The sequence below is a fragment of the Dermacentor silvarum genome, chromosome 1 (assembly GCF_013339745.2).
Source record: "Dermacentor silvarum isolate Dsil-2018 chromosome 1, BIME_Dsil_1.4, whole genome shotgun sequence".
In the NCBI taxonomy this organism is placed as follows: Eukaryota; Metazoa; Arthropoda; class Arachnida; order Ixodida; family Ixodidae; genus Dermacentor; species Dermacentor silvarum.
Genome location: NC_051154.1, coordinates 350,147,157 through 350,172,314, shown reverse-complemented (window position 1 = coordinate 350,172,314; position 25,158 = coordinate 350,147,157). Strand labels below are relative to the sequence as shown.

The 25,158-nt window shown below is 47.7% G+C and overlaps 1 long non-coding RNA gene across 1 annotated transcript; it reads right to left on the bottom strand.

The window, feature by feature from the left end:
• Nucleotides 1-21,882: 21,882 nt before the first annotated feature.
• LOC125942354 (uncharacterized) lies at nt 21,883-23,483 on the bottom strand. Its single transcript, XR_007465030.1, has 2 exons — nt 23,023-23,483; nt 21,883-22,016 (listed from the first exon to the last, which is right to left on the bottom strand). It is a non-coding gene; the product is annotated as an uncharacterized LOC125942354 (long non-coding RNA).
• Between the last annotated feature and the right edge of the window lie 1,675 nt (nt 23,484-25,158).

The window sequence follows — 25,158 nt, the reverse complement described above, 5'->3', positions numbered from 1 at the left end:
AAGCAATGTTTTTTTTTTTTGGGGGGGGGGGGAGCTCTGCTTTGTATTCGTCGAATATTCATGGTATTCCCTGTTTCTGTTTGGCTAGTGAGCACGGGGTTGATCAAGAGACGCCACTAGATGACAAGCTGGGAGCCGTAAGCTTCCAATATTGGAGTCATACCACGAACTAAAAGAAAAAGGGTCCATTATGCTACGCCATGTCCGGGAACAACCATTTTGTCGCTGGCTTGGTTCATGCTCGTTGCCTACTTTATGAGGCGCGCTGCACCATAACTCCTCAAAGGATCTCAAATTACTCCTTGTTCTGCCATAACAATGCATGTCGTACACCAAAGAAATCTTTGATCTAACACTCTCTCTGACACCTCTATAAGTTTTTTGCTTGGGTCGGTATGCCGCATCATAGTCTGAGCTTTATTTTACGCGTTACATATCTTGTTTCAGTTCAGATTTTGTTCCGTTAAAACAGACTTCAGTTAAAATATATCATGTTGTGTTTGCAATCTAAGCTGTTCTCTTTCTGTGCACCAGATTCAGCTGAGACCTAATGAAGATTAAGAAATCCTTCAAGACACTGTAGAACAGATGATATCATGCTTTTTTGGGTAACAGACTGATTAGCAGTATCACACTTCATAGCGGGCGCAATTAATGCAGTTATCAACGTCGTAAAAATTGCTAACTTTTCTTAATCGGTAAATGTAGCTGTCATATCTAAATTCCTGAATTGAAATCAGTCTTTCAAGGTCCGTGCTTTTCTCAGGAGTATCTCAAAACTCGTCTGAGGCGAGTTTTTAGATACTCCTGTCCGAAAAGTGTGGCAGGTGGGTGACGCGAGGCAAAGGTTCCTGGTGAAAAAAAATTATGCGCAGAAAATCAAGGGCAGAAACTTGCTTCGTCACACCTTTTTGGGATGAATACCACACACCTAGTGATTGTCACGGAATTACTGTAAATTGATATTTCTTCGCTTCAATTTGTCAATTAAAATTTGCAAAAGAAAATGTTAGTGTAGAAACACTTAGCAAATTTTAGATTACAAGAAAATTAGTCAGATTGCATTGCTCAATTGACAAATGGCGGGCTACCTAAAAAAGTTATGTTTATTCCACTGATTTTATTAACTCCATTTCGCCTGAGCCAAAACACGATTGATGTACAACATTAGGCGTGCATTTGATTACATCCACGTTGCAGTCCGCGAGAAAATTAACTATAAAGGAAATATATGAGGCACCTTTGTTCGCAGCTCATCGAGATTTCCAAACAGGAAACTGGGAGTGGGCCCAGGTACTCCGAGCCTCTTGAATAGGGAAAACTTCCACTGCTCGTTGAGTACAGAACCTGAAAAAAAATTTCGTAAATTTAAGCGGGCCCTTTGCGTGAGTCCAGTATATATAAAATCTCAGCATCGCAAGCTGAATTTAAATTTCATTTACTTGTACCGTGAGATATGCCTGATCCTGACGGCAGTTAAATCTATGCGGACAGACTTATACAGTGGTGCCTGCTCTTCGCTTTCTATGGTATAGAAAGAGAAAGAGCAAGGAGAGGAAAGGCAGGCAGATCAACCAGAAGAGCGTCCGGTTTGCTACCCTGTACTAGGGGTAAGGGATAGGGGGAATAAAAAGAGAAAAATAGGGAGAGAATGAGTACTGAGTACACGTGGGACGATGTACAGGGACACTATAGGCGGTCTCTTAAACCGGTGCACTTCAAATACTGTGGTAATGCATGCATCGCTTTTTGTGCCAGTATAAGGATATACATAATAAAACAGGCTGCAGTTTCTTCAAGATGCCTTCTTCGACAGAAAGACACACGCGCCCATCCCTTCTGTGAACAATGCGCTGACGGAATGACCTTTTTAGTGAAATAATGATTGACGAGTGACTCGCAGTGAAAGGAGATCGTCCCGCTGGGACACTCTTTAGGGTAATCAGAACCGCAGCTACGTAGTTACCTACTCGCCGCTGCGGCCAAGCGGCTATGACGCTGCGCTATACTGTGCATGAGATTGTGGATTTTGTTTGTGCTCGTGGTCACCGCATAAAAAAAAGTCGCAGTTTCGCCGGAATGGCGAAGCATTGATTGCGATAGCAAGGATAGTAGTTAAATGGGCCCTATAAAGGTGTAAACATTGGCTTGCTAAGCTAAATAGACAAGCATTGTGTCACGCGCGCACAGATAAACATGAACACATCTCGCTCGATGACCGCGGAAACTCGGCTGTGAAAATGCCAGAGTGAGAAAGCGCGCCAGCAGCAGCGGGTAAATTTACCTTCGCGCTCTCTCTCGTCTCGCTTCAACGCGAAATAAACGTCGAAAGCACAGCGCATACGAAGCTACCGGCACTCGACACATGCATGCACTTTGTCCCTATCGCAGATCGCTTTGAAGATGAGAACCGCGCGGGCACGCACTTCCCACACATCGCAGATCGCTTTCAAGATACGGCGCCCGCGCGGTCGCGCTGTGAGCAGCAGCCAACAGAGCAGAACACCCCCCCCTCCCTCTCCATCTCCGTCGCCTCGCCCCCGTGTCTCGTGCGCAAAAGAAGAACGCACGCTTCCGGCCTGCCTTCCTCTCTCGCGTGCTCTACATTGAGCCGCGATTGCCGGCTCACCCTCGTACCCTTGCACTCGACACAGACAGCGCACGGCCCGCGGCGACGATATTATCACCGTTGGACTTTACACGGAACCTCACGGCGACGGCAACGCCGACGGTAGAAATGCGCTGGGTCCATATAATTGCTATCGCAATAAAAAAAGAAGAAAAAGGAAACACCGTGTAGTGAGACTCTAGTCCCAGGTGGTTATAGTTAATCTGAAGTATTCGAACACCGCGTACACCATCCTCAAGGCGAATCTTAAGAGCATTAAAGAAGTCGCAGTTTCGCCCGAAAGGCGAAGCATCGATTGCGATAGCAAATTAGTAGACAGGTAATCGAAGTAAGAATAGTATTTTTATCGGCCGTATAAAGTTGTAAATATTCGCCTACTAACTAAACAAGCATGGTGTCAGCGCGCACAGGCAAATATGAACACATCGCACTCGATGACCGCGGACACTCGCTGTCAAAACGCTGGTGTGAGGAAGTGCCGCAGCAGTAGCGAATGAAGTGACCTTCGTGGCGTTTATCGCTTCAACACAAATTGAGCGACGAGAACACCGCACGCACAAACGTATGGACCACTTGCAGACCCGTTTCAATATAAGGCGCGCTCGACCACGTGCGCCTGCGCAAAGTACACAGTTGGTGCCGAAGTAGAACTCCACCCGCTCTTCTCCCTCCCTCCTATCCCCCTACAACCTTTCGCACGACAGAAGACGGCGCGTTTCCTGTCAGCTTCCCTCTCTTGCGCGCGACAGATTGAGCCGCGATCGTCGGCTCTCTTCGCGCGCTTTCACTCGCACATACAGCATACGACGCGCGGAGACGGTGTTATCGCCCTTGTACTCTATATACGGAACACCATGGCAACGGCGATGACGACGGCAGAAATGCGCTTGGAGTGTGGATATAATTGCTATTGCAATAAAACAGCTAGCAAATCAGCAATAGTGTACGCACTTTGTTGTGAGCATAAAAGCACTTGCGTTGCTTAAACCTTTCTCAGAGCCTTGACCATGTTACCTTTGTGTGCGGAAAAGTGCCTTAGCGTACGGCAAATCTCTCACCCGTCAAAAACAGAGCAGGTACAAGGCAGTTGATCTCCATATTGCCGTTTGCCTGACACGGAAACGTATATAACATGGCTAACTATTTTTGATGTGCTTGTAACGGACTCTATTCGTTGTGCCACGTGTGACTGTGGAATGTGCGCTATTTACCCTACTCTCATTACAGCACGCGAAATGATCCCAGCGAGCGGTAACGAGAACTTAAAGACAATTATTATTTCTTGTGATGAGGAGCTAAGGCCCATATAAGGTATATGTAATTTTTAGCATCGGCAGACTTCTCTGGCACTAAAATCATTTACCGCGACAGAAATGGCAGGTTCTATCAGTGGGCACCCACCATTTGCTCAAGTACTTTGCGATATACACAATGTTGTCATCGCCCGCTGCAGTATTGCCTATTGCCATGGCCTTCGAAATGCATGCACAGATGACACCACTCTCAGAGTCTATGCAGTGCGAAAACTTACACAAATCACAAAGCGTTAATGTTACGCGATCGCACTGTGGTTAGAGCGTTCGCGCACGCGTAAGTGCTTATTTGTATACCCTCGGCGCGTTTCGCCGACGTTCAAAAGTAACGGCTAATATTTCGGCAACTTGCGTGTTACACCTCTATAACAAAACCATCGAATATCACGCACTTTTCTATTAGTGGGTCGGTGTGTTTAGATATGGATAAGAACTGACTATATAATATGATTTACAGGTAATATTTTGTGACTTATTGTTGGATTACGCCGAACAGAGGTGCGTTCATTGACGCTTCTTTATCAGTGTGAATCAGACTTGTACACGTTACAGAAAAAAAGTAAGCGATTACAAACACAATTACTTCGTTGAAAAAAATGTGATCGATGACCGCAATTACTCAAAAGTAATAGATTATTTTTATCTTACTTTCCTCTCTACTTTTATGAACATTGCACAAATACAGTAAATAGAACGAGCTGGCTATATCAGAAAAGTCATAGACTGCACCAACCGTAGGCAGCAGCTCTTAGCGCCTATGAAGGCGCTAAGATCGCTTGCAGGTGAGAGGGCGAATGTTTTAAGAGGTTGACTTCCAGGCGACGTGTCCAAATCTGCAAGCCTGCCATGTTCTAGTGATGGAGGCGTAGCTGCAGGACGCTAATTGTCGGAAGTAGATAAGCCGTATACATGTTTTCATTGCTTTGGACACTAGCTCCTACCAAATTAAATGCTCAAAGCTGCGTCGCCTGGTATAGCTTCTTTCCTCAAAATTCTAACTCGTTACCTGTGCTTGGTTACTGAAAGGAAGTAACTGAAATATCGTGAGTGTTACCGCGAGTAAACAATGTAATCGTTAAATTACTAAATTAGCAGAAAACGTAATTGATTACAAGTAATTAATTACATGTAATTCGTTGCGCACAAGTCTGGGGAGAATGACGTGCTGTGTAAGTGGGTTTGCAGGGGCTTACCGTTTGTCTGCAGCGAAAGCAGTGGAGTGGCGGTTGGGAGCAAAATTAGTGTTTCTGCGCTGACGACAGCGCAACAGAAACGACGGGCGGACAAAGAAAGGCCATTTTCAATTAGCACACGAGCACATAGGTCGGCGCACTCACTCATGAGTGCACTCACTCACACTCACTCGCACTCATTTTAAAGGCGTGAGTGCGAGTGCGGATGAGTGCCAGTGGGTGTGAGTGCAGGTGAGTGCGAGTGCGAGTGAGTGCCACTGAATGTGAGTGCAGGTGAGTGCGAGTGCCAGTGAGTGTGAGTGGAGGTGAGTGCGAGTGCGGATGAGTGCCAGTGGGTGTGAGTGCAGGTGAGTGCGAGTGCGAGTGAGTGCCAGTGAATGTGAGTGCGAGTGTGAGTGAGTGCCAGTGAGTGTGAGTAGAAGTGAGTGTCAGTGAGTGTGAGTGGAAGTGAGTGCGAGTGTGAGTGAGTGCCAGTGAGTGTGAGTAGAAGTGAATGCGAGTGCGAGTGAGTGTCAGTGAGTGTGAGTGGAAGTGAGTGCGAGTGCGAGTAAGTGCCAGTGAGTGTGAGTGCAGGTGAGTGCGAGTGCGAGTGAATGCCAGTGAGTGTCAGTGGAGATGAGTGCGAGTGCGAGTGAGTGTCTGTGCGAGTGAATGCCAGTGAGTGTCAGTGGAGATGAGTGCGAGTGCGAGTGAGTGTCTGTGAGTGTGAGTGGAGGTGAGTGCGAGTGCGAGTGAGTGCCAGTGAGCGTGAGTGGAGGTGAGTGCGAGTGCGGATGAGTGCCAGTGGGTGTGAGTGCAGGTGAGTGCGAGTGCCAGTGAGTGCCACTGAATGTGAGTGCAGGTGAGTGCGAGTGCGAGTGAGTGCCAGTGAGTGTGAGTGGAGGTGAGTGCGAGTGCGGATGAGTGCCAGTGGGTGTGAGTGCAGGTGAGTGCGAGTGCGAGTGAGTGCCAGTGAATGTGAGTGCGAGTGTGAGTGAGTGCCAGTGAGTGTGAGTAGAAGTGAGTGTCAGTGAGTGTGAGTGGAAGTGAGTGCGAGTGTGAGTGAGTGCCAGTGAGTGTGAGTAGAAGTGAATGCGAGTGCGAGTGAGTGTCAGTGAGTGTGAGTGGAGGTGAGTGCGAGTGCGAGTGAGTGCCAGTGAGTGTGAGTGGAGGTGAGTGCGAGTGCGGATGAGTGCCAGTGGGTGTGAGTGGAGGTGAGTGCGAGTGCGGATGAGTGCCAGTGGGTGTGAGTGCAGGTGAGTGCGAGTGCGAGTGAGTGCCAGTGAATGTGAGTGCGAGTGTGAGTGAGTGCCAGTGAGTGTGAGTAGAAGTGAGTGTCAGTGAGTGTGAGTGGAAGTGAGTGCGAGTGTGAGTGAGTGCCAGTGAGTGTGAGTAGAAGTGAATGCGAGTGCGAGTGAGTGTGAGTGAGTGTGAGTGGAGGTGAGTGCGAGTGCCAGTGAGTGCCACTGAATGTGAGTGCAGGTGAGTGCGAGTGCGAGTGAGTGCCAGTGAGTGTGAGTGGAGGTGAGTGCGAGTGCGGATGAGTGCCAGTGGGTGTGAGTGCAGGTGAGTGCGAGTGCGAGTGAGTGCCAGTGAATGTGAGTGCGAGTGTGAGTGAGTGCCAGTGAGTGTGAGTAGAAGTGAGTGTCAGTGAGTGTGAGTGGAAGTGAGTGCGAGTGTGAGTGAGTGCCAGTGAGTGTGAGTAGAAGTGAATGCGAGTGCGAGTGAGTGTCAGTGAGTGTGAGTGGAGGTGAGTGCGAGTGCGAGTGAGTGCCAGTGAGTGTGAGTGGAGGTGAGTGCGAGTGCGGATGAGTGCCAGTGGGTGTGAGTGGAGGTGAGTGCGAGTGCGAGTGAGTGTCAGTGAGTGTGAGTGGAGGTGAGTGCGAGTGCGGATGAGTGCCAGTGGGTGTGAGTGCAGGTGAGTGCGAGTGCGAGTGAGTGCCAGTGAATGTGAGTGCGAGTGTGAGTGAGTGCCAGTGAGTGTGAGTAGAAGTGAGTGTCAGTGAGTGTGAGTGGAAGTGAGTGCGAGTGTGAGTGAGTGCCAGTGAGTGTGAGTAGAAGTGAATGCGAGTGCGAGTGAGTGTCAGTGAGTGTGAGTGGAGGTGAGTGCGAGTGCGAGTGAGTGCCAGTGAGTGTGAGTGGAGGTGAGTGCGAGTGCGGATGAGTGCCAGTGGGTGTGAGTGCAGGTGAGTGCGAGTGCGAGTGAGTGTCAGTGAGTGTGAGTGGAGGTGAGTGCGAGTGCGAGTGAGTGCCAGTGAGTGTGAGTGGAGGTGAGTGCGAGTGCGGATGAGTGCCAGTGGGTGTGAGTGCAGGTGAGTGCGAGTGCCAGTGAGTGCCACTGAATGTGAGTGCAGGTGAGTGCGAGTGCGAGTGAGTGCCAGTGAGTGTGAGTGGAGGTGAGTGCGAGTGCGGATGAGTGCCAGTGGGTGTGAGTGCAGGTGAGTGCGAGTGCGAGTGAGTGCCAGTGAATGTGAGTGCGAGTGTGAGTGAGTGCCAGTGAGTGTGAGTAGAAGTGAGTGTCAGTGAGTGTGAGTGGAAGTGAGTGCGAGTGTGAGTGAGTGCCAGTGAGTGTGAGTAGAAGTGAATGCGAGTGCGAGTGAGTGCCAGTGAGTGTGAGTGCAGGTGAGTGCGAGTGCGAGTGAGTGCCAGTGAGTGTGAGTGGAGGTGAGTGCGAGTGCGGATGAGTGCCAGTGGGTGTGAGTGCAGGTGAGTGCGAGTGCGAGTGAGTGCCAGTGAATGTGAGTGCGAGTGTGAGTGAGTGCCAGTGAGTGTGAGTAGAAGTGAGTGTCAGTGAGTGTGAGTGGAAGTGAGTGCGAGTGTGAGTGAGTGCCAGTGAGTGTGAGTAGAAGTGAATGCGAGTGCGAGTGAGTGTCAGTGAGTGTGAGTGGAGGTGAGTGCGAGTGCGAGTAAGTACCAGTGAGTGTGAGTGCAGGTGAGTGCGAGTGCGAGTGAATGCCAGTGAGTGTCAGTGGAGATGAGTGCGAGTGCGAGTGAGTGTCTGTGCGAGTGAATGCCAGTGAGTGTCAGTGGAGATGAGTGCGAGTGCGAGTGAGTGTCTGTGAGTGTGAGTGGAGGTGAGTGCGAGTGCGAGTGAGTGCCAGTGAGCGTGAGTGGAGGTGAGTGCGAGTGCGGATGAGTGCCAGTGGGTGTGAGTGCAGGTGAGTGCGAGTGCGAGTGAGTGCCAGTGAATGTTAGTGCGAGTGCGAGTGAGTGCCAGTGAGTGTGAGTGGAGGTGAGTGCGAGTGCAGATGAGTGCCAGTGGGTGTGAGTGCAGGTGAGTGCGAGTGCCAGTGAGTGCCAGTGAATGTGAGTGCAGGTGAGTGCGAGTGCGAGTGAGTGCCAGTGAGTGTGAGTGGAGGTGAGTGCGAGTGCGGATGAGTGCCAGTGGGTGTGAGTGCAGGTGAGTGCGAGTACGAGTGAGTGCCAGTGAATGTGAGTGCAGGTGAGTGCGAGTGTGAGTGAGTGCCAGTGAGTGTGAGCAGAAGTGAATGCGAGTGCGAGTGAGTGTCAGTGAGTGTGAGTGGAAGTGAGTGCGAGTGCGAGTGAGTGCCAGTGAGTGTGAGTGGAAGTGAGTGCGAGTGAGTACCAGTGAGTGTGAGTGCAGGTGAGTGCGACTGCGAGTGAGTGCCAGTGAGTGTCAGTCGAGATGAGTGCGAGTGCGAGTGAGTGTCTGTGAGTGTGAGTGGAGGTGAGTGCAAATGCGAGTCAGTGCCAGTGAGTGTGAGTGGAAGTGAGTGCGAGTGAGTACCAGTGAGTGAGTGGAAGTGAGTGCGAGTGAGTACCAGTGAGTACCAATGAGTGTGAGTGCAGGTGAGTGCGAGTGAGTGTCTGTGAGTGTGAGTGAAGGTGAGTGCCAGTGAGCGTGAGTGGAAGTGAGTGCGAGTGAGTGCCAGTGAATGTGAGTGGAAGTGAGTGCGAGTGAGTGTTGTGAGTGAGTGCGGGGCCTGGAAAAAATTATGGTGAGTGAGTGTGAGTGAGTATTCTCCCACACTGCCGACCTATGCACGAGCATGACGGTGCTGAACTGTAACGGATCAATGAAGTGCACCTGGAAAGTCTGACTCCACATCCGTGCCACAGGCTATTAAAAAGGTATGTTCCCGCAACAATAACTTCCACTGTAGAGCCATGCGACGGTTAGCTGCGATTTACGGTCGCAAACAATGCCAAATTAGTCCAGCGTCGCACGCACACTTCTGTAGCTTAGTATACACAGATGTGTAGTTCGTCGGCCTGAGAGCGGACGTCGAGTCATTGTAGACGGGACGGAGATATTGTAGTCGACAGCGTAATTCGCAGCAGAACTCAGACACGTGTGCGAGCCAGTTCAAAGCACCTGAAGTTTTTGACAGCACGAAAATCAGTGCTGCACTTGATCAGCCGGCCGTAGGCGCGGTGCTGTGAGCGTTAACTTTCCACAACTCGTATACGTCCTTCCATTACTTCAACTAATTCAGTGGCGCATGATAGCTTTGCAATGGAAGCGAACGTGTTCAAAAACAGAATCCGAGACACTGGACGCCTCGCGGAACGAGATTTGGTCTCGAGTACTCTCATGGATTCCGCCATTTGTGTGTGCGTTCGAAGGTCGGGGCCGTAGGCATAGTTTGTGGGAAATTCATGCAGAAGCCATTGACGATGACTGGGACCGTAAGCGAATAGACCAAACGAATGAATGAATGAACGAGCGAGCAAGAGAACGGGTGAACATTTTTTTTCTTTTTCTTTTTTTGCTAAGATCGAGTCACCGATCGACCACCCACCCACCACGAACACGGTCGAACGAGCTAAGGAAAGCTATTCGCATTAGAAGCGATGCCCCACCTCAATATAGGTATTTAGGCTGTCATGCTAATGGCCACTGTAGAGTATCGTCTATTTACAGACACGTTAGTCTAAACTAATTTAGTGTTTCTCTTTAGTGTTCCTTTATAACTCAAGGCATTTGTTCGAGTTTTTACACAATAATTCACCTTTATGCGGCTAATTTGACATTATCACAGTACATGCTTAATAGTTTCTCCGCTAATTCCAGACGCTATATACCGACGAGTCGTCGTCAAGGGCAATTGTCTCCTAAAGTGCACCGCGTTCAGAGAATCATATACCCTCACATGGGTTCGAACAGCAGCGCTGCAGCGCTTGGAAGTATCATAAAACTCATTCTTTTGTGTTCGATAAAGTTCCTTAGCTGGCTTTCTTTCCATTGTCGCAATATCCACTCTGCTGTTTCCCGGTATGGTATTTCCTGCCTCTGTCGACGGGTTCGTCTATGTAATATTTGCTGGTTAGTTTCGTGGCCCATTAGCACATTTCCTACAGCGTGAGTGGATGTTTTTCAGAAGTTGTGCACTTTTTCCCATATTTCTTTCAATGCTCATTAATGTGAATGAGAAAGTTGAGTCTGGTGCCTATGCGGGCGATCGCCGAGATCTCCCGCACCCGTTTCCGAGCATACGTATTTTCTGGAAGCTTCTACCTGAAAGCAGAGCGCTGTTATAATAACAGTCAGCATGCTATTTTATATTAAGTTTTATCTGCTGCAGCGTGATCTACCGTTTTTCCGTCTGACTGGTACAAAATCAAATTAACTGTATATTTTTCAAGACAATCCAGCCGCGCGTACTGTTCCAGCTTGAGATTCAGCCTTCACTTAAATTTAGGCACACTTTAATTGACCGTTGCTGCAAACCAATTATGCAGTTTTGATGATAACGATGATGATGATGATGTGAGCATCCACTTCGAAACTGGGTAACGACGAATCTCACCAAACTCCTTCTAACTTTCTAGTGTGTCTGTGTGTGTCTATGTATACCTTCATACCATAGGCTGTATTTACTGCCGTGTACTGACGCCTAGAAACAAAATATATACGAAGCGGTGTATTGTTTATAAACATTGTTATCTCCATATAACACGTGCAACCTATTCATGGCGTAATATGCAGATTACGTATACCAAAGTCTAATGTGGCACAATTATACAATTATACAAACGAACACGTTGCAATATAAGACACTGACCCGCTTTACGAATGTACAGGGTCGACCACATCCAAGGTGAACACTTCATTAGTATTCAAGCCGGTAAAACTACAGCGTTTATTCTACTTCACGAGTGAAATGTTCGTAATACGATGTGTAATCATGGTGTTGATAAACACAATAACGATTTTTTGAATTATGTACTGAACATCCGCTTCTATGATTTCTTGAATACTAATGAGGTGTTCACCTTAGATGTGGTCGACCCTGTACCTCAAAACAGTGCATCGTACCGATGATGAAGGCGGCATGAAAATAATTGTGATTGCGCAGCAAATTTTCGCAGCGTTTGCGCAGCGTACTGCTCCACGTCCAACCGGTCCCGTAGACTGTTTCGAAATTGATTGCGATAATTGCGAATTGCGTTACACCTTGGAGACACGTTTGCATGTATGCGTCAGTGCAGGAAACTTGAAAAGAAGGATGTCTGGCTGGCGGGAGATAAAAAATTCGCGAGTAAACACCTGATAACTTGCAATGGTCTTTGCAGTGCAGCTCTAATGATGAATTAAATAATGTATCGAAGTATCATAAGATACATATGACAAGTATCGTATCGAATACAATTATTCCGCTGGTATCTTGTATCTGTATGTCTAATACGTATCGCCTCAGTATCTTGTATCTGCACGATGATACATTTGCAAAGTATCTTTGCCCAGCCCTGGTACAGCTGCAGCAGCCATACAGAAAAAGACAGTCGTTTTAGGCAGTGTCGTTTGCAAGAGTTTGATGCACGCAGTGCGGTGCGTAGACGTGTCCTCCCTCTTTCTCGCATTTCCTTTTATTGACATCATTACTGAGTACGGGGAAAACACTAAAAAATCATCAGGGTGTTTGAATAGCAAAATTTTCGATTCTAATTGAATACGAGTATTTGAGAAAGACGGCCGTCCTATATTGAATAAAGTATCCAATATATTAAATTTCCAAGAAAGCAAAATGAAAAATGCAGCGAAGCCTGTTCGGCAACAGAAGGCTTGTTTATATTATAATATACGGGTACACAGTGATATAGTACGATCACATCTGGAGCACCATGAAACTGACAAAAAAATGGAACAGGAGCTTCCAAATGCTAGTAGTACTGTGTATAGACCTTTCTTTCTTTCTTCATTGGCGCCGCCATATTGCGTAGGCAGTGGCGCCATCTATGGGCAGTCTGCCAGGTGGCAGTTTCTGGCGGTTGTTTTCGCACTCGCGGGGTCTGTTTAGTATGAGATTGCGTCTTCTAAGTGGGAAACGTTTCTGGGAGACGTACTGAAGTGATTTAAGTTAGCATGGCCGGGGTTTCTGCGGCGTTAATTAAGGTGGACGGAGCACCCAGCGCGATGTGAGCGTGCGTGATTGAGCCTACAATCAGCTTCGGAGATCAATTGTGTGCTTCTGAAAATTTGCTTCACTAATTTCACCTTACTGAAGCATTCTCACTGTAGTGCTAAGCTGTGGTTTAGCCGCAATGAATAGTTACGAAACATATGACGATTCTAACAGCGTTGGTACCGTTCTGTTATTACGGAATAAGTTGTGCTGTTTACTTTGGCAAGCTTTGAAATTGTTATCTGTAGATACATTGCGTGACTACCTCGTTTGTTGTACGAAGTATTATTTCCCGAAGTGTTGGACGAAATAAATGGGCGTTCCAGTTACTTATGTGCTTCAATGCATGAAAGAGCTTTTCGTTAAAAACGTAAATGGAACAACAGCTCATTTTACGGTCAGTTGGATGACGCATATATCCAAGGCGCCGCAAGTCATATGTGTTTACATCCTGTAGAACGCGATATTCATATGCTGAATCTAGAGCTTGCGACATGAACTTCACCGTGGACGTTCTCCTAATGTTTCGTATGTGGTCAAAAGAATTAATGCCACTCATTCATCCCGCCCAGAACTTGTTATTGTAACACACGCGAGAACTGAAACATCAGTCAGACAGGCTACACAGCAGAAAACATTTACAATCGACACCTGAACCCCCTCCCCCTTTACAATGCAAAATATTCACATACAAGCTTAGTTTGTAACTTAGGTTCTGTGTTCATTATTTTTAAATATTACAATCCTGAAAGCAGTGTTTACGCTTTTTCTTCACAATTCGCTCGTTTAGTATTCTTAGTGATGTGGTGTACCCAGAACCTTAGATAACATTCTGCAATATTCTCGTAAAAGGGTCCATGCTCTTTTGTTCAAGCCCAGCTTTTACAACAGAACTGCTTGCTGAGCTAGTTGGTGCAAATTGTTGAACAGGAAACCTACGAAACATATAAAGACGCGTACGCAAGAGAAGTGGTCAGAACGAGCACTGAACTTACAACGCTACACTTGTAAGTCCAGCGCTCGTCCTGTCCACGTATTATCTGTGTATGCGTCTGTCTCGCTGGTTTCCCTATTAAAACCCAGGCGCTGCGCGGAACGTACATGGTACAAACCAAACAGGGCATATCACCGTATACGAGCACACCACACATGTACTAGAGTACAACCCGAGACCGCTGCAAGGCAGCAGCGAAATCCCATCCTATCCTTCTAACATGTAGCCCATGCATGCATAAAGGTAGATATACCTGGTAGCGAAGCTTCCATCGAAGCCCATACGTTCAAAACATGGCGGTTTATCGGCGGTTCATGGGGCTTAGCGCCCATGAACCGCCGATAACACTTCCGGCGGTTCATGGGCGCTAAGCCCATGAACCGCCGGAAGTGAACGCTAAGAGAACACGGAAGTGAACGCTAAGGGAACACTTCCGGCGGAAGAAAAAATAATGTGACGTCATATCCGGTAAAAACAGAAGTGACTTCATTTGGTTCTCAAAGGCTCGAAATTTGTTTTCGGAGGCCTAGCTGCCACTACAGCTGTATATTCAAATGCCCCGCCATACGACTTGATGGCCGTTGCAAGCTTTCAGTGCGGAAAGCGATGCAGGAAAAGGTCAGCCGTACGGGTGTCGAAATCGCATCCCTGCACGGAACATACTTTCTTGGAGGCCGACGAACGCTTTTGGCGTAGAGTGCTCGTCCTTTCGTCGGACGTCAAGCCCGTCGGCCAGCGCTGCCGCACGAAAACAACTAAATTAAACAATTATCTGGTGGTCGCAACTTACTGCTTCTGACTGAATAGGTTAAGAAACAATGAGACTACCCGCGTCACCAAATTCAGACAAATGTCGGCAAGCAAAACAACACAACGTGTGGGGGGCGTATTATAACAGGTTAACTTTACGAGCGCGCCTTTCTGCACAGTTCAAGGGCTGCGCATTACATTGCAAGTGATAGCGGCTTCAACGCCCGCCGCTATCAGTGGGCGCTCTTACGGTGGGCGCTGAAAAAATGTATTTATTGATAATGATCACGTAAAACAGAATTGTCTCTTCCTTTCTCGCCATCCGTATATAAAATTTATTAGGAACTTTATTTACGTTGAATGAATCTGACTGTGTCTGTCTTTATTTATAAAACGCTTTTTTCTTTCCCAATGCTTGTTCCCTCCAAAAATAGTGGCGCTTCAAGCGCTGCTCCCATAACCACCCTTGCTGATGTCGGTGACAATTCGTTCTGAACCGCTTTTCGCCCGAAGCTTCGCGACCTATGTGAATCGACCTTGCATGCACTACATAAAACCCACTCGCAGTGACGTGCCAATAAGTATTTATAGCACGTAAACTTATTGTTGACATACGCATACTTATGAGCACATTCCCAACCGTTTCCAACTAAATAAAGCGTACGCATGATGTACGACGGTCTTGCGCAGACGACGAGAGCTTACGTTACAGGTGAAACGTTACACTCGGCGTCATCTTTATGCGACTGGTGCAGCTATGACCTACTCAGGTGTAGTAATGCTCTCGGAATGCGTGCCACAATCACTTACACACTGTTGCAACAGCGCACAACCTAAAGCACGAGGAAGATACTCTGCGCTCTGCAACGGCCGCTACGGCGGTTCAGGGTTCTTGCCTCCAGCAAGATCGCGGCGACCGGCTTCACTTATAAAGAGCCACCTCCACTCCTGAAGCCTAAGTATATAACCTCCTCGGCTGAATCCTACTAAAGAGGCACCACGCATATGCCCCGGAGGGCGCGAGGGGTGGGGCTAGCGAGGCTAGCGCCTCGGGGCGCTCGGTCGAGGCACGGTTATGCAGACTGCTGTCGTGTACAGGTTACCACTGTCATGCGGGAAGGCTTATGTGGGCCAGACCGGCCGATGTGTGAACATCAGATTAAAGGAGCACTTGTCATCATTAAAAGGTACGGGCAATTTGCACTTGCAGGTTCATTGTAGAGAGTGTGGGTGCCGACCGATAGAAAGAAATACTGGTTGTTTTTTCTGGCATAAAGATTAAACTACTATAGGGAGCTTATGGAAGCCTATCATATCGATAGGGAAGGGGAAAGTTGTGTTAGTAAGCCGTCTGTCACTCTTAGTAATAACGAGTTAGGATTCTTGCAAGTCAGTGTGTCACGGTAGCTTGAGTGTGACAAAGATAGTCTTCTCTTGGTTTTTATTTGTTTTGATGACGCTATATGGTTTTTGCTTCCATGTGGTTCGACACGTCACCCGAACGGTTACTGCCGCGCGTGTACAATCGCTTTTTGTTGCCCTGTCGGCCATGGTGTATAAATGTGAATTTTCCTTGAAATAACATTTAGTTGTGAGTCAGCGCCAGTGTCGTGTTCTTCTTTGTGTCCTTGTCTACCCAGCGCTGTTATTTTCCTAAATAGGTGCTCTTACTTTTCCCTCTTTCACGTCACAAGCGTTGTATTTAGAGATGCACTCACTAGATGATCCTTTACCATCACTCTCCGCCATAAGCCTCTATATAAGGTGAATTTAGAAGAAGGTTGCAGGGAGTGGCGCGAGTGCACGTGTAGCGAGCAGTCAACAGACTGGAAGGCCTGTGTTTTGACGCCACCGCACCTGTGACCTATTATAGCCGAGGATGGGGTTCTGCACGCTCCTGCGGCAGCCGCTGCCTGTTATTCAACAACGATGGCGGTTTTCGTTCAGTAACGCTAAACTTGAATGCGATTTGCCTAGTCTGTGGCACAACAGGTAAAGAAAGCCGCCTGCGGTAAATCAATTTTCTGGAAAGCGCTATAGCTTAACTTAAAATAATTGATTAAGTGAGAATCGGATTATAGGTTTTATAAGATTTATTTGCGACGCTTGCTTTCATTAACACGTGCGCTTTTTATTCTATTTCAAGAGCGGTTATGGCGCTCCGCGGAGGCTGCCTACAGGTTCCGCTAATGAATGATAAGATCATTTCGGTCTGTTTTTCCCCGAACCATGGGACAGGTACTCTTCTCGTGTCTTGCCGCGGGCGTCACTGCATGGTCGTGTCTCGCATTTTTTTTCTTTTTAACTAGCAACTTCTGGCATAATCGCTGCCACCCCCCCCCCCCCCCCTTGCTCAGTCGCTTCGTACATTTCAGGGGGTTCCGAAAGCGCACTCACTGCACGCGTACCCCACGTCATAAACAGCTGTGAGTATATTTAGGAAGAATAATGTTTAGCGGAATTATTCATCTTTTCAAACAGAACTGTGCGAGTAGTTTTCTACTTTTGTAGGGCTTTCCTTGAGAACTCCTTGTCGATCACTGGGGCTCACTTTCAGATGGCTGCTATGTTTTCCTAGCCGAGTCAGGCCATCCAGTTCCACTGTGTAATTTCAAGGTGTGAAATAATTGAAAAAGAAAGTATTTGGCAATTTCTTCCTTCCAATTCTTTCTCCATAATTCAATAAACTATAGTCAACAATCAATAGGTTGGTAAATTTCTTAATCAATGAAAGAGTGAACGACTTGGTGAGGAAGCAAATGAATGAGTTAACGAATATTTCGCATCTCTTCGGTTTTATTTTTACGTACATCAAATAAAAAAATCTCATTAAATACAGGACATTATGACCATGAATCCACGAATGAAGCACAAGAAAGCGCCAGCCAAACTTGCCAGCTGTTGCAGCTATTGACTCGCCGAAGAATTGGAAGAACCAAGAAGACCAGAGGGGCAAGACCCCAAGAGCTTCCCAGCCCGGCGAAGGGGTGCATGGTGCATGCCACAAATTTTGAAAGTGTTCACTGCCGGCCTCTGCCGCCTGTGCCCACGACTCTCTCTGGGCTCTAGCCCACCTCTGCCCTAACAGTGTCGATAACGGCGTTTAGCCGTTCCGTTACGTAGCCAGCGTTTTGACAGCGGTTGTGTGCGGTTCTGTGCGGTCACACAAACAACGCGTACAACTGTTGTCGATGGCGGCGGCGTATTGCCCGCGTTCGCACCGAACACGCGCGGCGTTGGTGACCTGTTCATGAAGAACGTGCCAACCTTTGTCGTACGCCCTATGGCGGTGTAGCGTAGCAACCATAAGGCCATGATCCTTGTGGTCACTGAATAAATGAAAACCACCGGATCATATATATATTTCTCATTCTTTAATAGTTCAAATAATCAATTACACCATCACATCTTAATAGTCATAATTGGAAATACATAATTGCGACCATAGTACCGCTTCACTGGTCTTCCTTATCCACCCCAGTGGAAGGGCTGACAATTTTTTGTTTGTTTGTTTGTTTGTTTGTTTGTTTGTATACAGTGTAATCTTATTAAACGGAATCTTAATGGACCGGAGGGACGTATTCCGATAAACAGGAGTTCCGTTTATTGAATAAGATGAGCAGAGGTGCAGCACCCATACGCCCTCTTAAGACTTTTGTCAGACAGGTTGAGTATTAAGAAGTGAATGTGGCAGCTGGTTAAAAAGAAAACGGAAAACAACAAGGTGCTTAGCGCTTAAACTTTAGTCTGGAACCAGAACAGTCGTCGACCGATTATTCGGACTCGGTAGGGATCGCCTCAAGTGCAAATAAACGAAGTTCAAAATAACCAATTAAGCAGAACTTAAGTGACACTAATTGCTCTATAAGTGTCAGTAAAATTAAAACAAGAAAAAAAGGTGACAAGCGTGTTGTTGTTGCACGCACATATGTTTGCATGTGGTCTAGTCAATCCGTACTCCCAACATCAAATCTGAAGCTCTGTCAACTTCAACAGCTAGAGGTCGGCCCTTACTCCGATAGCCAAATAATGGCAGTTGTTTTTTTTTCTCAGAAATAATTTTTCCGCAACTTCCCTAGCTTCATTGCCGCCGTTTTGGTCGCAAACATGGCTGGTGGAATTGGCGCTGTTTGAAGCTATTTGATTCTGAGCGGCAAAAATTCGTAACATCAGCCAAGGAAGTCGCCAGCGATTGCGTCGCTATTTAACACGTAGAGGAAAACTGTGCACAGTCGGCACATACCACGTGTCCAGCCATAGCCTCCTTGAAGGAACGGCCATAGCCTCCTATATAAAGTATATAGGAGGCTATGGTCCAGCAAGAATTACTTTCTTCACAGAAAACGGGCGTTGCCAAACAAATTAAAAAATTAAGAGAAAAAAAATCAAATTCTGGTTCTTTCTGGAAAATAAAAAAAAACTTTTAGAGGTTGATGTCGTAGTTCCATTTCTTGAGGAGGTTCGGAACTTGTAGTTCCGATCAACGAAAGTGTTTACACTGTTCAAATACAAGACCGAACAAGTTGCGAGCCTGATGTTCCGTTGAAACAGCAATTCCGTTTAGGAAATTTCCGTTAACCATAGATTCTATACTGTATAACGTCTAAGCCTCTGCAGTAGGTCAACGCTCTGGTCACGGTGCTTTAGTCGTCGCATTTATTTAGAATACATTGAGGAAATGCAATGCAGCGCTGAAACGCCGAGAGAGGAAAACCGTCTTTTTTTTTCACCGGTACAAATAGGTTCAAAAGGTCACCAGTTTAAAGGCTCAGTGGCTATATATGGTGTTCTACTGCTGAGCGCGAAGTCATGGGTGGGATACCCTGGCCACGGCGGGCGCATTCCGATGAGTGCGTAATGCAAGCGTGGTCGTGTACCGGGATTAAGGCGTATGTGAAAGAAACCCAGGTGGTGGTACATGTATTTCAATGTCCCCAACTATGGTCGTCTATCATAGCCAAATTGTACTTTCGCTTTGTGAAACCCAACACAATTTTTAAGTTGAAACGTTGTAGGTGCCCTTTGCAAAGCCACAGCGACCGATGCGGTAATGACACACGCCCTTATGGGACCAGTTTCAGGAGGAATTTCAAAACTCCTGCTGAGTGGCCTGATAAATTACCAGCAGGAAATGACGAACTTTTCTCAAAATTCAGCAAAGGAGCACGTGCGTACAGTTTAATTCATAACACAGGTATTACGGCGCACCTACCTCCCAAACATTATGCGACATGGCAAGTGTTCTTCTAAATAACAGAGCAAAAAACAACTGCAACATATCCAAATCTTACCAGCACAAGAAGGTGGCGGCAGCTACGAGCAGAGCGATGCACATGGTCTCCATGGTTCTGCTTCAGCCGACAGCACGCTGCAGCAGTATAGATCTCCCGGAAAAAGCTTGGTCAGCTTATAGCTCGCTGAGCGGAAGCAAAACGCCCTCCGATGCAACACGTGACCACGAGGGAAACGTCACTGGTCACCGGATAGCTCTCTATTTTGAGCCTTGCCAAGACCGGCGCCCGGTCACAGCCGCCGGAAAACGGCAGCTTTACGATGCTTCTTCCTGTTTTAGGCAGCGTGAATCCTGCACCCACTCATGAGCTTAGGCAGTGGATAAGTCATGCTCGCCGGTTGTTCTTTTTTTTTCTTTTACAGCGAAGCTGTTAAGGGCTCCCTCTTCGATGGTCGCGTCCGCCAATAGAAAAAAAAATTACTCCATCTTCCCGCTAAAGCGAACCATTTGTGGATGCGAAGCAGCGGAGAGATGGTTAGCTTGAGCGGGAGATGGTTTCGCGGCAGCGGCCCGAGCGTTCATCGCGGCGCTGCACAGGAAAGAGAATGAGGCGCGCGCGCTCCGTCATTTTCCTGCCGCGGAACTACCGTGGCGCCTCCAGCGGAGTATGCAGCTGTCGCACCACCTGTCGTGCGCGCCGCTCCGGATTCCTAGAGGAGTGAAAGGGGGGCAGCGTGGGAGAGGAAAGGGGGAGGGGACGCGCGTGCGCATTGGGGGTGTGGCACGCGGGCGCCGCTCCGTAGAGGATTCCTAGAGGAAAGAAAGGGGGAGCGTAGAGGGGGAGGGGACGCGCATGCGCTGTGGGGGTGTGGCACGCGGGCGCCGCTCCGTACAGGATTCCTAGAGGAGAGAAAGGGGGAGCGTATGAGAGGAGACAGAGGGGGAGGGGACGCGAATACGCTTTGGGGGTGTGGGACGCGGGACGGACGGACAGAGCTGCCGACAAGAAATGCTTCGCATTTTAAAAACCCTCATTGGCCGTATGCTGTATGTGCGAGTGAAAGCGCGCGAGGGCGAGGAACGCGCACATTCACAGGGAGCGAACGCATGGCGGAGAGCAAACGCGACTTCCCAGTGGAAGGGGAGCCGTGGGCGAGGAGGGCATCGAGGAACCCTAGACTGTGCGTAGAACTTGTTGCTGGGCGAGTTGGTTGACATCTGAGGAAAGCATGGTTGCGCGAACAGGAAAAGAAAGACTTGGAAAGAGAAGTAGGAAACAATAGGTCAGGCGCTGACTGCGTGTGCGTGTGCACACGCCAGTCGTGCGTGTGCGCGCCCGCTCTCCCTCTGCGGCGCATGCGCGCAGCCTGCCTAAAGTCCCTATATAAGAAAAGTACCACCATCCTTTGATCAACGCCGCTTCGCTCTCTCCTGTATCTCCGATTGGACGATGATAGCGCGCGCTTTGACTTCTTTATGTTGAAAGTCCTCTGCGCAACCGCAGTTGCCGGCGGCGGCGCGCGCCCCGCCTGAAAGTTTCAACGTGGACTTTCTAGGGCCGCCACTGTCGACTTGCTTTCGCAAGCAAAAAAATAAAAAAAGCACACGCTTTAGGGTAGGAGACGACGGAGGACAGAGTAGACGGGGGTAAGTTTCTTATATAGGGACTTTAGCCCTGCCGGCCTCTGCCGGTTGTGCCGCCGACTCTCTCTGCACTCTCGCCCGCCTCTCCCCTAACGGTGTCGACACCGGCGTTTAGCCGTTCCTTCACGTAGCCAGCGTTTTGACAGCGGTTGTGTGCGGTCACGCAAACAAGGCGCACAACTGCTGTCGACGGCGGCGGCGGCGTCTCGCTCGCGTTCGCACCGAACGCGCACGGCGTTGGTGACGTGTTTATGAAGAACGTGCCAACCTTTGCCGCACACTCTATGGCGATGTACCGTAGCGACCATAAGGCCATGATGTCCCCGTGGTCACTAAATAAATGAGAGCCACCAGATCTTATTGTCACGCAGTAGTGACGCTGAAGTAAACAGTCGTAAAACTGTGTATGATGAAACTGATTCTTTATTGAGTGAACCTGTGACCACAAAAGCAAGCTCCGCTCGAAGCACAACGAAAGCGGCGAACACAGTAGGCCATAGAGAAAGGAATTCAACAAGAGGGGGCACTCCCATAGGGCCCAGCGGCCGAATTGACTGCAGTGTGCCAAACGGTCGGTGTCGATCACTTACATCACTTAGGGTTTCGGTTTTGGGCGCGCGTATTTTGAATGTAAGCTAGCACGCCGGCTGCACCCCCCCCCCCCTTTTTTTGCTCTTCGTGCAGAATCGGTTTATTATTTAGTAAAAATGATTGCGAACGATCTCGTAAAGTCCCATCGAATCTGTGGTACATGCAATTTCACAAAGTAGACGCAAGACCTTTTGTGCAATGAGGAAATATTTATTTTGCTCTATATAAAAGCTCGTTCCGCGCTTTTTGTGCGTTCATCCAACGTTGTGACACCAGCAGGTAAGGCAGTAGTTCCTGTATGAAGCTCCACCGGACGGCACCAGCTGAAAAAAAAAGTAAATTACAAGCATGTTACATTTTCAAGCACGTAACAGCATGCTACAACCATGAGTGATTTTGGTATTTAGACATAGGAATACTGCGTGTAGAGGCGAAACGTGCGAAAGCGGTGAATGGGCGGCATTACAAACAAAAGCAATTCGCTTTTAGATACATGGCGTAGAAAATACCCGACTCATCCCAAACATATATGAAAACATCTGATTTCCAAGCGTTCCCCCATTTCCGGGCATTATTTCCTGCACTTTGGCAGCACAAAAACACGAGCGACTTCGCGTTTCCAAAACTTGGCCTCGGGTGACGTGACGGTACGCTACATACACAGACGGACGCAACAGGCACTCAAGACAAATGCGTGGGTGCAATGACTTTTTTCAGTCCTTTAGAAGACTTAATTTTCGAATTACGAGTTTCGGATATGTTCGTCGTTCGCGCGTTCTGCCGGCGCCAGCAGCACACCCAATGTTATCACTCTTGGCAATCGCCCATCGCGTTTTCAACAGGCGTGAGTACCGAAGGAAGGTATATGTTGTTGCGGAGCCAAAAAAACGTCACAGACTTGTCCCTCTAAGATTCATTACACGCCAAACTAACTATCACCACGGCCGAGCAGCTTATCGCTAACTGCGTCACAGCGCGCTGTGCGGCCAGCGTGCCTCAAAAGTACCCCAGAAAGTAACGAAATTACTTTTTCAGTAATGTCTGGCGTCAGAGAAAGCGGCACAAACTTCTCCTAGCAAGATGCACTAGACTACACATGCACCACGGCTGAGTTCTCTCTAACTGCGACACGGCGCCCTGTGCGGCTCAAAAACCGAAATAAGTTACAATAGTCCCATAGGAAGCGTCGGAAACATGTCTCAGCACGATTCATTAACTCAAATTAACTGCGCCAAGATGGCCGAGCTGTTTTTCGCTAACTGCGTCTTAAGTCTCGGTCCCGTGCCGTAAGCCTAATTGCGTCGTAGACTGTGAAACAAGATTTCTCACCTTGCCGTAGTCCAATAGTGCAGTGGTGTCTTGTCCCAGTGCAGAAGGAACGCAAGAATACGCCGAGAGCCCAATAAACCAGGTTACATTTAAAAAAGAACAAAAGAATGAGACAGACGGGTCGCCGCGCGCGAGCGCGCAAACGCGCGCGCAGCCATCCTCGCTGGCTTCGGGGGAGTGTCTGGCGGATGACGCATGTATCTGGCGCGTCATTGACCTGTGGCTAGGTAAGGCAAGGAAAATAAGTCGCAAAGCTTAAGTTCATTTATACGCAAAACGTTTTAGTTTTCGCGGCAAGTTATTAAAAAAATAAATCAATGCCTGTTAACTTAAGTTCACTTTCTTTTTTTTCGATGCTCGCGGCAGCTAACGTTCGGTGTCAAAAGTATAGCGTGACGTATGGTGACGTGTTTCCTGTTGCCAGTTTTTGCCGAGTGTCCCCTCTTGTTGAATTTCTTTCTCTATGAGTCGGCGATCGTCGAAAATCTGATAAGCGGCGAAACGCGCCGGCTTTTATACATGCACTCTTAAAAAAAAGGTCGTCATATTCACTAAGTAAATACTAACACGTTACTAGTCCCAAAAAGCACTACCTTCTTAGTAAGTGCAGGTAGTAAAATGATGGTTAGTACTTTTCACTACCTGCTGAAGCTAGTAAAAAACACTAACTTAATACTAACTTAATACTACCTCGGTAGTGCAGTTACTAACGCAACTGAAACATAATTACCAACAATACAACGGCGCCTATTCGATTTATAAGTTCCGCTTGCATTGCCATATGAAGTCGATGGTATTGTGATAGCATAAGAAAGTAAAAGAATATACATCAAAAAAAAAAAAAGAACGGCGGCCTATCGCATTAACTGATGGTATATACATACACTTAATATTAATTTTATTACCAAGGACATGAAGGCGCACTGATTCCGGGCAAGAATGTACTACTATCTCCAACAAACAACGACAAGCAAGGACATACAAACAGAACGACCAACGTGCTACGCAACACTTACTAAAAGAGCAACTTCACGAGTATTTATAGGCCTAGTTTGAGGGAGCACATGTGGCACCGGTGAGAACCTATGTATTTGGTTAAATATTCATAGCTTTGTGCAAAAATGTCTAAAGCCTACTGTCTGTAGATATGTGTGCTAAGACGTCGCATATAAATGTTAATCCAACATATTGAGCAACACTACAGTTTATCTCAATTTCGCATAAGACTGTTACCATCACAGCATAATAGGCCAAGGCCAGACGAGTTAGTAGTTGCTTAGTAGTTACTTAGTAAAAACTACTAAGAAGCATTTCTGGTTAGTAAAGGCAGCACTTACTAGCTTTACTAACCGCTGGCTAGTACAGAACTAGTCAGAAGGTAGTAAAATACACAGTAACTTAGTAAAAACGTGCATTTACTAGCTATTTACTAAGTTTATTTTTAAGAGTGTGAGCCATCGAATGTTCCAGATTAATCCCTGATGCCCGCGGGTCTTCCAGAAAGTTCTAGACAATTCGCGTCGGTCATACAATCAGATAACATAAGCGTCGGTGAAAACAGGCAACGGAAAGAAGCATCGATAACGTTCGAGAAGCTTCCCTTGCAGGCGCGTCCTGCGCGGAGCGATAACGTTTAACATTTGTTAGCCGGTGGAAAAGCGGCCACCTATGATAGATAAACATGTATACGTCTCAATACCCTCCTCTTAAAAAGCATCGTTCAGATGCTACAAACGTGAAAGCGAAAACAAAACCGTGCGTAATAAAGAAAAAAATAACAAAGTAACAAAGTACATAATTTCGTCAGCGGGCGTAGAAAGGCTTAAGACGCACCACGTGGATGACTTCAGGTCGTGCGCGGCGCAGCTGTGATTGCGAAATGCCGTCTGGCACGACCTCATAGTCCAGTACGCCAATACGTCGGATGATCTTATAGGGTCCGAAATAGCGACGTAACAGTTTCTCGCTAAGTCCTCCTAAGCGTATCGGAGTCCAGACCCAAACACGGTCGCCGGGCTGGTACTCGACGTAGCGTCGTCGAAGATTGTAGTGTCGGCTGTCAGTCCTCTGCTGGTTCTTGATGCGCAGGCGGGCGAGCTGTCGACCTTCCTTGGCACGCTGCAAATAGGTGGCAAC